Below are 18,078 nucleotides of genomic sequence, written 5' to 3' on the forward strand. Positions count from 1 at the left end.
CGTTGTTCACTCTTAGGGATTTGAATGGGAAGACACTGGATTGGGATTTCATTGAGGGGGTTAGGAAGGGGCAGTTTGTGGTTGAAGGCCAAGAGCACAGTGACAAGGAAGCTGTATGGCTCTTCAGCCTGGAAAAAGTAGAAGTGAGCCCTCAAGGGTGTAGCTCCGGAGCCAGACTGCCTGTACTCACACCCTCACGCACTAACTGTTTACTAACTGAAGACCTTTGGTCGGTTGCAAGTTACTTAATCAGTTAGCCTCAGTCTCTTCATTTGTGAAGCGGAGATAATAAAGAGGATCTGCTTCACAGAATGTTGATAAATACTAGCAGAGTTAATACATGTAATACTTTGCATGTAGAACATCTAGAGCAAGACCTAGCACACAGAGGAACTCAGTGAGCCTTAATTACCATCATAAACATTCTAGAATCATGCTCTCTTCCTCGGGTTCAGGAAGCCCTCAGGTAGGAGAATCAGCGAGCCGGATGTGCACGTTGAATTTGCCAGCATGCGCCTTGTTTGTGGATCCTCTGAGTATTGCCAGTACCCTGAGCTGGCCCGTGGTGGCCCATTGGGGCCGGCTCGTCTGCTGGTAGGGAGGGGGCCTTGTCAGCAGGCAGCAGGACCATTTGCCGCCCTGAACTCAGTGCTGGCAGGAGAACTCTTCAGCCTTTTGAGATGAAATTGCGGCTCTATGGACAAACTTTGCTGCATTTTTGTGGTTTCTTCTCTCTGACAGGCAGGAGTGTGGGAAAACCGGAAACAGCTCAGCACCAAAAATGCACAGAAGGGGGGAAAAAAGCAAGATTTCTTCAGAATTTAAGAAATATAATCCAAGTATCAAAAGGCATGCTGTAAGGCGTTGTTCCAGGAAATAGTTTCCAATTTGCCTTTAAAATTCTAGCACAAGTCTCTGAAACTAAGTAAGTTAGTACTAATGGAGACCTTGACGTTCCTTCACTTACGTGTATAATGTACAGTGTCGTGGGGAGCCCCACTGTCTTTGATAGTCTTCTGACTTTTAGGAAAAGGAATGGCATTGTTCTTATTTGACCTGACCCAATGAAAAGTTCCCTCTAAGAAGTATTCAGATAAAGGTTTGTTTTTTCTTTAACTAACCTTTTTATTTTATAATAATTTTAGATTTACAGAAAAATTGTAAAGACAGAACACATAAAGATAGAAACACCCCATTTTCCCCATTGTTAACATCATTTATCTCCATGGTGCATTTGAAGAAGGTACCATCCTGAGAAACTGTCATTGATACGTTATTAAGAACTAAACTCCATACTTTATTTGGATTGATGAAGTTATTATTTTTTTTTTTAACATTTATTCATTTTTTTTTTCAACGTTTATTTATTTTTGGGACAGAGAGAGACAGAGCATGAACGGGGGAGGAGCAGAGAGAGAGGGAGACACAGAATCGGAAACAGGCTCCAGGCTCCGAGCCATCAGCCCAGAGCCTGACACGGGGCTCGAACTCCCGGACCGCGAGATCGTGACCTGGCTGAAGTCGGACGCTTAACCGACTGCGCCACCCAGGCGTCCCAACATTTATTCATTTTTGAGAGTCAGAGAGATACCTAGCGCAAGCAGTAGAGGAGCAGAGAGAGAGAGAAGGGGGCACAGAATCTGAAGCAGGCTCCAGGCTCTGAGCTGTCAGCACAGAGCCCAACATGAGGCTCAACCCATGAACTGTGACATCATGACCTGAGCCAAAGTCGGACGCTTAACCGACTGAGCCACCCAGGTACCCCTTGATGAAGTTATTTTTAATCTGGAGAAACCTTTCACAGATCCTTGAGTATCAGTCGATATATTCTTATGTTCTAAAGTAATTCATGTTCCTAGCCAGCCTAGCAAGTTACTTAACATTTATGTGACTTTGTTTCCTATTTAAAATGGGAGTAATAATAGTACTTGCCTCATGGGGTTATCAACAGGAACAAATGAATTAATGTCAAGCACAAATATCATGCCTGGTACATAATGTATGCTAAATAAGTGTTAGGTGTTATACTGTTATCATTTAGGTTAATACTGGGATGTCATTTCAGGAAATTTTCATATAACTTTTTACTTTCGTCTTGCAAGATATGTTGCTTCATTTGCTAGGAGCTCATTTTGGCCTTTATTCTGGCTCCGTTCAGATTAATCAGGAACCATCAGTTATGAGTGGTGATACTGAGTCACACTCGGGAATGCCATAGTTGCCCCAGGAGACACAACTAATGAGAAGTTGTAATGAGCTTTTGACTGCGCCAAGCCCTGTGTTTTGGGGTTGAACTTCAAACTTCTCCTAGCACAGAAGTTGGCATTGGACAAATATAGAAGCAATTTCCAAGAGCATCAAAGTTTCCACATCCTAGAGGGTTGAGTTTAGAGAACAATAGAACATAAAAGATGGAATGTCGTTTGGAGTTGGTGCAAAGGGAGTTGAGAATCAGAACAGTGGGGTCCTATTTCTTTATGATAATATTCAAGTCACTTTCCCTCTAAAGGTTTCAGTTTCCCATCTGTAAAACAAAACCACTGTCCCCACTGAATAATTAACCAAAATAACTGGTTTTCTGTCTATTCCATTGAAAGCTTTTTATGAGCACATTTCTTTTTTAATCTTGTTGCTTTACAGCCATTTCCTCATCCCCTCTTGGCCCACAAGTTCTTTGTTATAGTCCTCAAATTCATATATTTATATTTCCTTTAGCTAAATCTCATTTGTCAATTCTGTGGAGAGGAAGATTTAGATTTTTTTTTTTTTTACCCTTTCCATAGTGCCAATAGCCTTTCTTGATTTTCCTCTCTAGTGTTTGCAACACTTCATAATTTAGTACCCACTTCAGATCCTCCTTTTAAAACTATTTGTGGTATTTCTTCCAAACAGTCAGCTGAACTAAGAGGAATGACAGCCTAGGAACAACTACGTGCATATGAACCGTGTCTTCCTTGTAAATGACCTTTTCCTCAGAGCCAGACTCATACTCTCCAGGAACATGGAGAAAGAAACCTAAGGATATTAAAATTTGCCAGGGTCATGGGCAAAACTCACAGACTAGAGATAACTTCGGAAGGGCAGAGTCAAAGCTGTTGTACCTGGGGCTTCTCTGAAGAAAAAAAACTACGAAAGAAACACCAGGCTTAACTAAAGTGCTTTTCTTTCAATAGCTGAGATTACCTTTCCTTGCCTAGGTTTTAGGATATTCTACAGCAGGGTGACCTCAGTGGCAGTTGAAGGTAACTGCTTGTTCTGTGTCAGCACCCAGGACAGTGGTGTTTGTTAATGGCTACTGGGCATTAGGAAGGGAGGAGAGAGGCCAGGAGCCCAGCAGTGTGGACAGACCGGTACCAGTTCATGTGACCTGAGCATGTGTGATATTAGCAATACGATGAAAGATGCTCAGAGATTAACGTCAGACACATATAAAAATAAGGGTCAGGTTTAAAAAATATGCTATATCTTTTTTTTTATTATTGAATATTTACTTTAAATATTTATTGTAGTCATTGGTTTTTTTTGTTTCTGTTTTTGTTTTTTGTAATTTACTTCCAAGTTAGTTAACATATAGTGCAATAATGATTTCAGGAGTAAAATCCAGCGATTCATCCCCTACATATAACACCTAGTGCTCATCCCAGTAAGTGTCCTTCCTAATGCCCCTTGCCCATTTAGCCCGTCCCCCCACCCACAACTCCTCCAGCGACCCTCAGTTTGTCCTCTGTACTTAAGAGTCTCTTATGTTTTTCTCCCTCCCTATTTTTGTATGATTTTTGCTTCCCTTCCTTTATACTCATCTGTTTTGTATCTTAAATTCCACATATGAGTGAAGTCTCATGATATTTGTCTTTCTCTGACTAACTTATTTCACTTAGTGTAATACACTCTAGTTCCATCCATGTTGTTGCAAATGGCAAGATTTCATTCTTTTTGATTGCCGAGCAATGTTCCATTGTGTGTGTATGTATATATATATATATATATATATATATATATATATATATATATATTCATCTGTCGATGGACATTGGACTCTTTCCATACTTTGGCTATCATTGATAGCATTGGTGTAAATATTGGTATGCATGTGCCCCTTCAAAACGCCACACCTACATCCTTTGGATAAATACCTAGCAGTGCAATTGCTGGGTCATAGGGTAGTTCTATCTTCAATTTTGGGGGGAACCTCCATACTGTTTTCTAGACTGGCTGCTCCAGTTTGCATTCCCACCAGCAGTGCAAAAGGGTTCCTCTTTGTCCGCATCCTCGCCAACATCTGTTGTTGCCTGAGTTGTTAATTTTAGCCATTCTGACAGGTGTGAGATGGTATATCATTGTGGTTTTGATTTGTATTTCCCTGATGATGGGTGATGTTGAGCATGTTTTCATGTATCTGTTAGCCATCTGGATGTCTTCTTTAGAAAAGTGTCTATTCATGTCTTTTGCCCATTTCTTCACTGGATTATTTGCTGTATCTTTTTAACATATGAGTCATTAACATGAGGCAAAGTGATGAGCAGTTATAATGGTCCAAAAATAGGTTCTTGATGTGAGGATACAAGATGTCGTGTCTTCTATCAGCCTTTAGCCTTTTAGCCTTTTTACTTATGCATAGTTTCAAGAAATATGATTGAATCTGTGGCGTTCCCATCCTTAAATACAGGATTCTCTAAATTATGCATTTCCAAAATATATAATGATAGGCTTTTAGTGCTGAAAGATATAAGATTGCAGGCATAGTGCAAGGCTATGAGTGTAGCAAGGCACACAGCTAGTCAGTGGCAGAGCTAAAGCCGAATCTGTGTCACCTACTGTGCACCAACCACAGACTCTTCCCAGTAGACCACCGATTTGAAAGACCCCCACCAACCCATTCACATCCATTCTGTACAGCAAATGACAGGTTAATCGTCCTAAAAAATTGCCTTTGGGAGAATGCAAAGTAAGCACTTAGGAGCTCACTCCCCTCCCTTTCCACACCAATTTTACCACTTAAGTGACCACTGAAATACTCAAAAGGAGGAAGAATTATTGCCACTCTCATACCAAAGTGTGGAGAGAATTTGTGCTAAATGTAGCATGAAAAGGATTGACTTGAAGAACACTACTAAAGGCTTTTATATACTCTCTTCCTTATGAGAGTGAAGTCTAGGAAATGGGTGAGAGGCTTGGAACCCACTGATAACACCCTTCACTCTAAGGGGCAGGGCCTGGAAGTGGGAGAAGGGAGGGCTAGTCAAGGGGCCTGCCACTTAGACTCTTTCCTCCATAAGCCCTCAGCATGTGGACCTCAATAGTGGCATTAGGAGATCTTAGGGTTTGCTTTTGGCATGGATGACGACATCAGTCAAAGAACTGGGTCCTTGTAACCACACCTAACCAGAAGTTGCCACTGGTGTGTGTGTGGTCCAGTGGGGAGGAGAAGTACATGAGAGTCATGGAATGATGGGCCTTCCCTTGGTGATTCATACTTGGGTAATTTAAATTAGAATCTTACTTCTCATCCCTGCCACTGGGATATTAAAATGGTTATTAAAATGGGACTCTAACTGCTGGATATTTCCCACCTCTCACTTTTCTTTATTATCTGCATAGGAAAATCCCTTTTTAAAAGATTTGGGTAGGATCTTATGGATTTTGTAGAATCCGTATCAGTTCTTTCATGATCATGAGCCTTTAACGGCAAACTTAGACTTTCCTCTCAGAGGGTGAGCAAATACTTAAAAATCTTGGGGCCTGTAGCTTAAAAGAAAGCTCCATGGAGAAGATTTAGGGGAGCTGTCAACCCCTGAAATCCATTAAAGCAAGCAAGAAAACAACATTTTAGAAAATCCCTAATGTGTATTCTTGACAAAAGTTAAGCATAGAGTGCATTGATGTGTAGAGCTTCAAAAAGCTATCTCATGTAGAGAGCAAGCAGTCTGTGGTCAGGGAGGATATGAGAAATACCTAAGTGAAAAATTGGGTTAACCACAGTGAATTGGGCACTGTAGAAAACTTAATTAGTAAAATAGAGGACAGATTTCAAAAATTCTTTCAAAATTCTGAGGAAAAGTGTACAAAGGTAAAAATATTGAGATAAAAGGTAGATTCCACCTAAAATAACAAATTCCAGAAAGAGAAGTAATAGTCATTATTATAGGCAAAATAGACCCAACGTAAGGGCATGAGGGTTTTGAACAACATAATTGTGAGGTTAAATTAATAGGTACACAGTTTTGTGCCCTGCAGAGCTCCCATGGAATATTCTTCAAAACTAGAACAGGGGTACCTAGGTGGCTCAGTTGGTTGGGTGTGTGGCTTCTGCTTACCTCATGATCTTGCAGTTTCTAAATTTGAGCCCCACATCGGGCTCTGTGCTGACAGCTCAGAGCCTGGAGCCTGCTTCGGATTCTGTCACCCCCTGCCCCCATCTGCCCTTCCCCGGCTCGCACTCTGTCTCTCCCTTTCAAAAATAAGTAAACATTAAACAATATATTTAAGGGGCGCCTGGGTGGCGCAGTCGGTTGAGCGTCCGACTTCAGCCAGGTTGCGATGTCGCGGTCCGCAAGTTCGAGCCCCGCGTCAGGCTCTGGGCTGATGGCTCAGAGCCTGGAGCCTGCTTCTGATTCTGTGTCTCCCTCTCTCTCTGCCCCTCCCCTGTTCATGCTCTGTCTCTCTCTGTCCCAAAAATAAATAAACGTTGAAAAAAAAAATTTAATAAATAAATAAATAAATAAATAAACAATATATTTAAAAAACTGGAACATTTCGGGGCGCCTGGGTGGCGCAGTCGGTTAAGCGTCCGACTTCGCCCAGGTCACGATCTCGCGGTCCGGGAGTTCGAGCCCCGCGTCAGGCTCTGGGCTGATGGCTCAGAGCCTGGAGCCTGTTTCCGATTCTGTGTCTCCCTCTCTCTCTGCCCCTCCCCCGTTCATGCTCTGTCTCTCTCTGTCCCAAAAATAAATAAACGTTGAAAAAAAAAAAAAAAAACTGGAACATTTCAACTGAATCCTCAAAGAATAGAAGCATACAGACCTCATTCTCAGACTACTTTGCAGTAAAATGAGATATTAGAATAAAAGTCTATACAAAACGCCCAAATAATTTTGGAGTTTTTATTTTTTATTTTTTTAATGTTTATTTATTTTGAGAGAGAGAGAGAGAGAGAATGAGAGAGAGAGAATATGAATCCCAAGTAGGCTCCATGCTCAGCTCAGAGTCTGGTATGGTGCTCAAACCCACAAACCTTGATGTCATGACCTGAGCCGAGATCAAGAGTTGGACACTTAACTGACTGAGCCACCTAGGCATCCCTAAAGCTGAAATATTTTTTAAAATAATGAAAAGAAGCATATATATCAAAACTTAAAGTTGAAATGTAACCAAAGATGTACTCAAAGGTAAATTCGTAATCTTAGTTATTTTCATTGTTATAATGTAGGAAGGTTGAAAAGAAATTAACGAAGACACAAATGGCAGATTGGCTTCAACTGATATACTAGCTTTGGCTGATTACCAAGAGTGTTTTGTTGACAAGAGTTATGAGCACTTCTCTGAGCCTGGCAAGAAAGAGTGCTCTGATAGATTAGTAATGTCTGCCGCAGGCAGGGAGGATGAGTGGTTAATGTGCACACCACATATTTGTCATACCTGAACTAAGCTTCCATCTTTTGAAGTTAGAAAAGGGTCAATAAAACAAAGCTAATAAAAAAAAATCAAAGGAAATCAAGAAGAAAACCAATATAAAGTCAAAAGCAGCAAAAAAGTTATATTCAAAACCTTATTTAGTTTGGGGTATGGGGACAGAGAAGGATAAGATAAACATAACTCTGCCAGACAAAGAAGAGAATTAAAAATAAGAAAAATCTTTTAAAAGTAGATATAGGGGAGACTGAAAATTATGAGAACCCTGCATAATTATGTGCTACTAAATTTTAAAACTGAATGAAAGGTAATATTTTCAAAAATATGAACTATCGAGATTGGTTCTTGACTAAAAAGAACACCCAAGTAGAACAGGGTAGGAATCTTAAACTATCCAAATTGGTTCTTAAAGAAATGGGGTACAGGGGCGCCTGGGTGGCGCAGTCGGTTAAGCGTCCGACTTCAGCCAGGTCACGATCTCGCGGTCCGTGAGTTTGAGCCCCGCGTCAGGCTCTGGGCTGATGGCTCAGAGCCTGGAGCCTGTTTCCGATTCTGTGTCTCCCTCTCTCTCTGCCCCTCCCCCGTTCATGCTCTGTCTCTCTCTGTCCCAAAAATAAATAAACGTTGAAAAAAAAAATTAAAAAAAAAAAAAAAAGAAATGGGGTACATGAGTAGGCCTAGGAAACAATTTTAAAATATCATCTCTAAAATAGTTCTTTGAACCTTTTTTCCAAAATCTTTGGAGGCTTCCAGGTGCCTACATGGTAAAGTTGAGAGTCCTTAGTCTGGCAGGACAGCCTTCTGCAAAATGTCCTCTATCCTGTCTGCAGCCTTTTCTATACAGTCTTACAGTGTGCTCCACACACGTGCTTCCATATAGTGTTCCTACATGCTCATGTTATCCCCTCTTCTTCATGCCCTTTGCCCTCTTGAATCTAAGTCCTGTGTTTTATTCGAGATCAGGTTTTAATTTATCACCTTGATGCAGCTTTGCCAAGAGCTTCAGCTAACTCTACCATCTACTTCCTTGTCTAATTTTCCTTTTTATATGTGTTCTTCTCATAAGCCTCTAGGGACAGATATCTTGTCTTTACCCTTTTATCACATAGGTACTGAATGTCCATTATGCCGGGCATTGCTCTAAGTATTGGTAATAACACCAGTGGACAGGACAGACACAAGCCCGGTTTCCATGAAGTTTATCTTTAAGAGCGGAGAGAGAAATGTATTCCCTGCCCCCCTGATCTAGCTTATATTCATGACAAGGTCACAGGAGATGGTGGTAGAGGAGACAGTGGTAAAGACAGAGATATGCTAGAGATGGTGTTTGGGGTGGTGGTGGTGACGTGGTTTGCATATCAAGGTGTATGTGTCCGGGATGACCAAATAGCAATTATCCCATCATTACTTATTTATACTGCATAGAGTAGAGTAGAGCAGTAAAGCCCAATTGCTAACAGCCCAGGATTTCATATTAGATTTCAATCCATCTAATCCATCCGCCTTCATTTAACTGACTGTTATTTGGAGCTATCTCTAAGCCTCTGTTTCATTATCTGTACAATATTACCTACGTTGAGGAATTGTTCTTAGGATTAAATGAGATCAGGTATTTTCCTGACAAATATCAAGTGTCCAGTGCGTGTGTGCTGGTACAGTTATAATTTCTGCTGCCACCACTGTGCCCTATTAAAAGAAATTGCATTCTTGTTAGTAAGCTGATACTCGTAAGTATGATTTGGCTCTATCTGGCAAGGCTATGGAAATTCAAATACATTCTGAGATCCCGAATGCTAATAATGCTAATGACTATTGAAGGCAAGGGCTTAGCTTCAAATAAAACAAAAGATTAGATTTGGACACACTGACTCCCAGTCAAGTTGTCTCCATAAGTTCATACTTAATACTCTCCTTCTGCTTCAAATACACTGCAGTGATAAAAAACACCAAAAGGACCTACCTGACCTTCAGAACGAGGGAAGCCTCTCCTTGGCTCCCAAATGTGCAGAAATAACTGAGGATCAGTGAATGAGGCTGAAACACCAAGCTTTCTGAACTCTGCTTTGGGAGCAGGCAGTGACAGCCCAGAGTTCAGCCCCTGTAGCATGTTGGGGCCTAAAAGTTCCCTCCCTACCCAAGAGGAAAGATGAAGAAGCCAGGCTCATTAGTTGGCAATAAAACAGTAATTTTTCAGCTGGGGACGATGTGGCCCCAGAAGACATCTGGGAATGCCTGGAGTAATTTTTGATTACCATAGCTGGGCAGGGGCGAGGGGTTTCAATTGGCATCTAATGAATCGAGTGTAGGGATGCTGGTAAACGTCCTGAAAAGCACCTGCTAGTTCCCCACAACAAAGAATTATCCAGTCCAAAATGTCAGTAGCACCAAGATACTATTGGAATGCAGTGGGCTCTCCTAATGGGAGACTGATGAAACTGACGTGGACCCATTGCCTGAGGCCACATCTTTATATGAGGCTGTGGGCCTACAGAGTCAGGAGGATAATGACACACCCTTGCACCTGCTCATGTTTCAAAACTCACCTGAATTTCTAAATATGACTGAGGCAAGAGCCCTGAAATACCACTGGAAAGTCTGGTTCTGGACTAGGGTGATGGGCCCTAGGTGGAAGCAGTTATAAAAACTTCTGCCAGGGAGGGGTGAGCAAATACAGAGACAAGGGAAGAAATGATTCCTATTCAGAATGAGCCTACAAACTAAAGTTGCAAAACACATGAGTAAATCTGAATCTAAGAAGGATTGCCAACAAAGCTGACAACTGGAACATGAATTCCTTAGAAATGAAATTAACATTTTTGAACAGCCAGACATGTTAGGTCCAGTATCTGGTAGGCTTATCTTGTAACATGTGATTCTGATCAGAGTATCAGAAAGGAAACCCGAGGAAGAGGTGGACAGGTTACACTTTAAGAAATAATAACTGAGACTTCTCTGGAATTGAAGAAATAAATGAGTCCTCAGCTAAAATATTCATCCCATGTACCAAAATAAATGCACATCTAGACATATCATCGTGAAACTGCAGAACACTGAGCATAAAGGGAAGAGTTACATGTTTACTTGAGAGAAAATTCACAAAGGAACACAGAATCCCACATTCTTTTTTTAGAAATAGTAGGTGGCAGAAAACAAGAGCTAACAGCTTCAGAATGTTGTGGTGAAGTAACTTTCAGTCTAGAATTTTATACACAGCTAAACTGTCATTCAAGAGAAAAGCCAAAATAAAAATAATTTGAGATATTCAAAGTCTAAGAGTATACCACATGACCTTCACTGGAAGAACTAGCAAAGACTGGATAAGATAAAAGTGAACACAGAAGTGTTGGATAACATGAAGCAGTGAGGGGCCAGACTTTTATTAAGTGATAATAAATGCTAATGACTGTAAACATAATTGTTGGTCTTTTAAAAATATAAAACATGTTTGGGACAACAAAGACAAGACTGAAGGCCAAGAGGATTCAGTGGATGGCAAAAAATATAGCAGGTCTGTGTCAAGTTCTAAGGGCAAGACAGAAATATTAAGGGAAAAAAGTGGTAAAAATAACTAAATTTTACACTTAGGAAAAAAATAGCTAAATAATTGATATATACTCTGTAGCTTTCAAATCAACAGAAGGAAAGAGAAGAGAATGTAGAAACTTTTGAGTCCAGTGGAAGGCAGGAAAAGAAAAAAAAAGGCAAAGGAAAAGGATGGTAAGTGGAAAATAAAAACTAAAATGGTAGAAATATATCCAATTATATGAGTAATCACACTAAATGTTAACAGGATTATACTCTTCTATTAAAAGATAGATTACGAAATTGCGTTTTTTTAAATAGGCTTCACATCCACTGTGGAGCCCAAGATAGAACTTGAACTCACGACTATGAGGTCAAGACCTGAGCTGAGATCGAGTTGGACACTTAACCAACTGAGACACCCAGGCACCCAGAAATTGTACTTTTTAACATGTTCGGTTGTAGCCTGCTTAAAAGAGAGATACCTACAGTAAAAGTTCACAGTGCGAAGGATTAGAAGAAGGTAAACCATGCAATACTAATTAGGGGCATGAGTATAGCAACAGAGAAAATAGAATTAAGCAAAAAGCATTCACTGGGATGAAGAAAAGCACTGGTACGCAGTTAGCATAATAAATTCAAAATCTATAAATCAAATGCTGATAACAGTATAAAGAAATGTTGGAAAATTATCAATCATAGTGGGTGATTTATTTAAATCTGCTTCTATCAATAACTGTTAGGTGCCTCATACAAATTTCTGAGGATTTGGACTATTTGAAATATAGAATAACAATTTGCTTTGATAAGTGGCTTTTCATGTTTTCTGACCACCACTTATAATATTAAAAAAAATACATTTTACATGCAACCTAGTAAAAATATCTAAATTATGTATATGAAATAAAAGTTTCACAAAATATTATTTCCTATTATTTGAAAAATGCCGATTGGGTCCCCTAAATTGATTTTGCAACCCCCTTACGAGCCACAGGTCATAGTCTGAAAAACATTAATAGCTCTGCATAGACTCCTGCATCCAGTAGGGAGAATATACATTCTCTTCGAGGATATGTTTACAAAAATTCAACACATACTGTCACAAATGAAGGCTCCACGCATTTCAAAAAATCTGTATCCGTTTACACTCTTCAACAGTAAAAAACATTTTAATTAGGAAAAACCAAAAGGTAATGTTTAAAAAAGACTCGTGTGTTTGGAAATTTAAAAAAATTCAGTACGTAATACCCAGCTGTTAGGTTATCATAATGAAAATCATAAAACACTTAGAAGTAGATGGCTGTGGAAAATGCTACGTACCACATTTGTGGGATAGCCAAAACTGTACTCAAAAGTAAACCTGGAACTTTGAATTTATTAAAAAGACAAGAACGATTGAAAATAAGTGAGCTAATCATTTAACTTGAAAAACTATAAAAAGAACAAGAGCAAATTAATCAAAATCAAAATCAAATAATAAAAACACAGAAATCACCTAGAACAGCCCAGCACGTGGGAGAACATGAGAGAACAGTGCCTCGAGCAGTGTCTGGCACATGGTAGATACTCATTAAATACTGGGTGAAGGAATGAATGAAACTGACAACAAATGGTAGACGGGGTCACTTCTGGAAAGACTAATACGGTAAATTTAAAAAAGAGGAAAGACCCACATAGATAATACTAGGAATGAAAAGGAATAAAACAACAAATATAATGGATCGTGGGTTAGACAATGTGTAGTATATTTATAAAATGGAGCCTTATGCACCACTACTGCACAAAAGTTGACTTCACAAAGTGCTTCTTGAATTGGTCTTGTTTTCAGACCCAAATGAATAATGTTCTAATTGTTATTTGCCAAGGATTAGTGTATTAGCTTCTGTTTGTGAGATGCATACATAATCCCTGGACTGATGGATTAGAGGAGGAAGCACACATACACCTGCGTGCATGTAGGCTGTAAGGAACATTGTGAGATGTTTCATCTGTGAGTAAACATTTGCTAAGAAGACTCAAGAGTACATGTCCCTTTTGGAATTCAGTTCTATAACCTAACTTGTGCCTTGAGATTTCTTCTCTCCTTTGGGAGTTAAAAGAAGTTTGGTTGTCACCAAAGTTTTATAAAAATGAGCAAGTGCGGGGTTTCTTTTCAGGACCTTCACAGATGCCACCATGCCTGTCTGCCACAGCCCTGGCAAGGTCAGCATTTCGAGCTCTCCTCTTCCTGTGAAATCTTGAGCACTTTTCTTTTGTGGCTCCTTCCTTCTATAGAAAGGTCATCCCCGATGTGGTGGCATGAATCCAAGGTAAACTTTCACTTAAACCATTGGAACAGAAACCTAGTACCTCTGTGTTAGAGATGTGGAAAGCCTTGAAAAGAACTCGAAGAGAAACAATATAGCACCAAACCACAGTCAATCTTGTGAAGTAATGAACAAAACAGATCTTAAAGAAAGGATATCACTTTCAGAAAAGTTTCCACTGATCAAAATAATGGGAAAAAAAGAACAGAGGAAACCACAAATAAAGGAAATAAAGATCCACGAAAAAGCACGTCCGAAGCCTTACCAGCAAAATGGATAGTAGGGATTTTGCTTATTATTACCCTCCTTGACTGGCGATGATATGTCGTGTAGGCTGGCTGTATGGTGTGCTCTTGACGCCAGTGGCATTCCTAGCCAGCTGTTTGATCGGCATTTATTTCCCAAGTAGAGACCAGTATTAGGAGACATCTTTCAATAATAAATGTAGGCACTGTTTCGGCTTGTAGGGATACTATTTACTTGTAATGCATTCCCGAACAATGTCTTTGAGAGGCCCAGGAAGGCTGTTCTTCCTTACTCAGGGTAGAAATAATGCCCATGTCAGGCCTTTTCTTGGACTTCAGGAAAAGGCAAGAGATCAAAGGAGTAAGTGGGAGTGGAGCAAGTGACTTGAATCCCGGGTTAGAAAGTAGACATTTAATACGTAAGGAAACTCTTCGGGTACTAGCCATGAACACATCCCAAGGAAAGATCCTGCCTTCGTTGAAAAAAGCATGTCATTATTAATGGAATTCTTCTAATTAGAATTCTTGGTTGCAACTAGCGTGCTCCTGTTCATGGCTACATCATATCTTGTTTCAGTTTTGACGTGGCTCTGGTAATCGGGAAGCCTGCCCTTCTGCAGCTTTTGATAATAACACGGTTCGTTGTGTGGAGAAGAGTCTGAACTAAGCCCATCACCACAGCTGAGGTTGTAGGAAGCCTCAAACTCCCAACCCTGGGCTATATCTCCTGTTCTTCTGTCTTCTGGAACCTATACCACTTACAAGAAGAGCAGTTACGGAACACTACGGGACTGCATGGTCACATCTAGCACTCTCCTTGGTTTAAACTCTAACTTTTGTATGTTGTAAAATTAACGGCACCTCTCTTGTCCCATCTTTTCAGTATTCCTCACTCCAAAACTCGATACTTTTATAAGGCACTTTCCTGAGTTCATCTTTTGGTCTTCATATTCCATATGTTCCGTGATCGGAAAACAGCAGGTAACGGAGCTGCACCAAACACACATTTAGCTTTGCGCATTCAGCTCTTCAGAGAGAAAGAGACTGTATGGTTTCAGGGGCGGCCGACTCCGTGTGATGTTCTTCTTGGGGAGAGCTGGGAGACGCATCGTTCCTCCCGTCAGTCTCATTTCCCATGAGCCTCTTGTGTAGGACGGACATCCTGTGTGCCGTGTGTAATTCTCATGCTGAAAGACATGTGTTCTATGACAAGCCAGCTGCTTCATTTGGTGCACAGTTGAAGAAACAGTGGTTCGTTCTGATGCTGAAAAATGTGTATATTAGATTTATCGAGAGGTAGTGTGTCAATCTCAAATGAGACCTCTCTTCCTAAGGGAGTTTAAGAGTAGTTGTGACCATGAGATTTCTGCCTCATAGGCCGCCAATTAACTACCTTTTGACTTTAATAGCAAGTTGCTGTTAACTTCCAGGTTCTGAGTATGTTGTGGACATTCTCCTATTTAGCACCCACATTCCATATTCAGTCAGAGTCACTGCGTCACCCGACTTAATATTTCTGTACGTGGATAAGCTTATAGTGAATGCAAAGATGGTTAGCAATTCTAAGTAAAAATACCAATTCCAATAAAAGTTAATGTTTGTTTAGCCATTGATATAATACTAGATACCGTGCTAAGTTGTGCCTTACAGTCGCCATCTTCCTTAATCCTCAACAACCCTACGAGGTAGGTCGTGGTAACTTGATGTTAAAGGACAGTAACTGACTCAGACAAGCAGCTGACTATGTAAGGAGTTCCTAAAACACAGGCACTCCCAGGAAAGCTGCAAAGAATTATCACAGAAGCAGATCAACAAGCGCCCTAAGTAAGCTGTGGTTCAAAAGTTCTCACTTAGGAGTGGGTTGACCAGAGGCTGGAATGTATTTTCCCAGGGAAATGATGCTTGCACGACAAAAGCGTATTTACCCACGATGTGCCTGAAGTAGTAATAACATAGACCCAAACCACTTTGTGTACCAGTGTTTTCATGGAAAAGTCCACTCTGAATTTCCTCTTGAATGGCTGTTGGACACGTTTCTCCACCGCGGGGGAAATGGGGCGCCTGTGCTAGAAACAGTAGGCTCATTAGAAGTGTTCAAAGTTTGAGTCAGCGGTGGCTCCCAAGGCCTGTGATGGGAGTTGATGGAGAAGGCAGGGTGGAAGAGTGACAGGGGATGGACAGAGGGAGAGGAACAGGAGACAGCCCATGAAGGTGAAGGGTGGGATAAGAATTCCAGAGAAGAGGGGAAAAGAGGAAAAGAATTTCAGGGAGGAGAAGAGAGGAGAAGGAGTTTAAGGATCCAGACTCACTAGTTCTAAACACCCAGGGACTCTGTTCTCCCTCGGGTAGCTCCTTGTTTGCTGCTTTTGTTTCTTCTACTGACTCTGGTATTTCGCCTGCCTGGTTCCCTTTTGCTGTTCTGCGCGATACTGAGACCGGCTTCGTGGCTTTTCTTGACGCGGCTGCCCCTAACCCAGGCAAATGGCCCTAAGGGTTTTTAACCTCTGTAGAGGAAAGAGCCGATCCTAGGTTCTAGAACTTTTCCTTTTTCGCTTGGACCTGGAAGAGCCAATATTAGCTAGAGATGCTTTGGGTAGTTCTTTGGGTCTGTAAAGGGCTGAAATAAAATGGATAAGCATTCCCGATGTAGCTATTCAAGGTTGAGGCTTGTGGGACAAGGGAGAATTCCCTCTGTTCCTTTCTCTCCTGTTTGTCTCTACCATTCTCTTGTCCTCCAATGAAAGTGGAAAGGAGTGGGTGGGGCCGCGATCACAGCTTGCTGGAGGGGAAGGGGTCCAATAGAGTGTGATCCTTGCATCACTGCTGGGGTGTGCTCTCCATCAGTGACGGGGGGTGGAGGGGGGACCCCCTGGGCACCTAAGCATCTGCCAGAGTCTCCAAGTGCTCTTCGCATCACCTTCCCCTTTGCCCACTAGTCAGCGTTTTCCTCACTTCTCTGCTGATACAAGTCACTTGGACACCTGGGAGCTATAAAAAGCCTAGGTTCTCACACTTTATCCTGGACCCACTGAGTCAGAATCTCTAAGGGAAGGGCCTGGAGAGTTGTGTGATTAACAAGTGACCCCAGGTGGTTCCTGTCAAGGACATTTGACAAACACTGCTTGACCATCCCTCCATCTTGCTGGTCTTTAAAAGCTCCTCGGACATTCTAAACCCCTTTCTGCCTCAGGATCATTATACGTGTATTCTATTTCTTCTCCACGAAAAGCTCTTTCCTGATCCCTACTCTTGACCAATAGCTACTTCTCCTAACTTCATGACTTTGCTGAAATACGACAGTTTTGGAAAGACCATCCTTGACCACCGGTGTCACATCTCAATGAGGTTCCCTTGTTTCATTCTCTTTTTTAAAACACTTCGTGCTGTTTCTCCTTAGCATTTATCACATAGTTTGTCCCTTATGTCTTTTGCCTAATGTCTACCTCCTCACTAGTACCAAGCACGGAATACTTTTTGCATGGATGAATAAATGGACAAACAGTGCCAGGAGAAGGGTTCTAAAGGTTGGATTGATTGCTGCTCAGGAAATAAAGAACCAAGCGTATGAAACTTTTAGTCTTACAAAGTAAAATTTTTACACGTCAACTAAAATCAAGGTAGATGGGTCCAACAAGTAATTTGTATTTGTGGGGCAATGGATCAGATTATTTTTTAAAATATTTATTAGATACCTGATCTGTGCAAAGTGCAATATTAACAGCTATGGCTACAACAGTGAATGAGCCGATATAATCTCTGCCTTTATGGAGCTTACTTTTTAACAAGTAACAATTACAATTTTGGTGAATGCAATGAAAGAATTACAGATCTGTAAGAGCCTGTAGTGAGGAGATCCAGCATGGTCTGTAGGGCATCAAGCTAGTCATAGAATTTCTAAGGCATGTGGCTGGGGAACCTGTGCCCAAAGCATCCAATTTACTCTGTCCTGTCTCTTGTCAAAGTTGGCATGAGGGGGGGTGCCTCTATATAACAGTTCCTCAACTTCAGCACTATTTTTTTTTTAAGTTTTTATTTATTTTGAGAGAAAGAGAGAATCCCAAGCAGGCTCCACACTGTCTGCGTGGAGCTCGATGTGGGGCTTGAACTCATGAACCATGAGATCATGAGACCTGAGCCGAAATCAAGAGTCGGACGCTTAACCGACAGAGCCACCCGGGTGCCCCTCAAATTCAGCACTATTGACATCTTGGGCTACAAAATCCTTTGGAGGCACCTCCCAGTGCACTTTAGGAGATATTTAGCACCATCCCTGGCCTCTACCCACCAGATGCCAGTAGACCTCGCTGTTGTGACAACAATGTGTCAACATTGCCAAACGTCCCTTGTGGAAGGGTGGGGGTGGGGACAAAGTCTGT

At 41.2% G+C, this 18,078-nt stretch overlaps 1 protein-coding gene across 14 annotated transcripts in view; it reads left to right on the plus strand.

Annotated features, from left to right (window-relative positions):
• TTLL5 (tubulin tyrosine ligase like 5) overlaps positions 1–18,078 on the plus strand; it is a 310,515-nt gene that overhangs the window by 219,186 nt on the left and 73,251 nt on the right. The gene's annotated exons all lie outside the window — the stretch shown is intronic.

This window comes from Lynx canadensis, chromosome B3, assembly GCF_007474595.2.
Source record: "Lynx canadensis isolate LIC74 chromosome B3, mLynCan4.pri.v2, whole genome shotgun sequence".
NCBI classification, from domain to species: Eukaryota; Metazoa; Chordata; class Mammalia; order Carnivora; family Felidae; genus Lynx; species Lynx canadensis.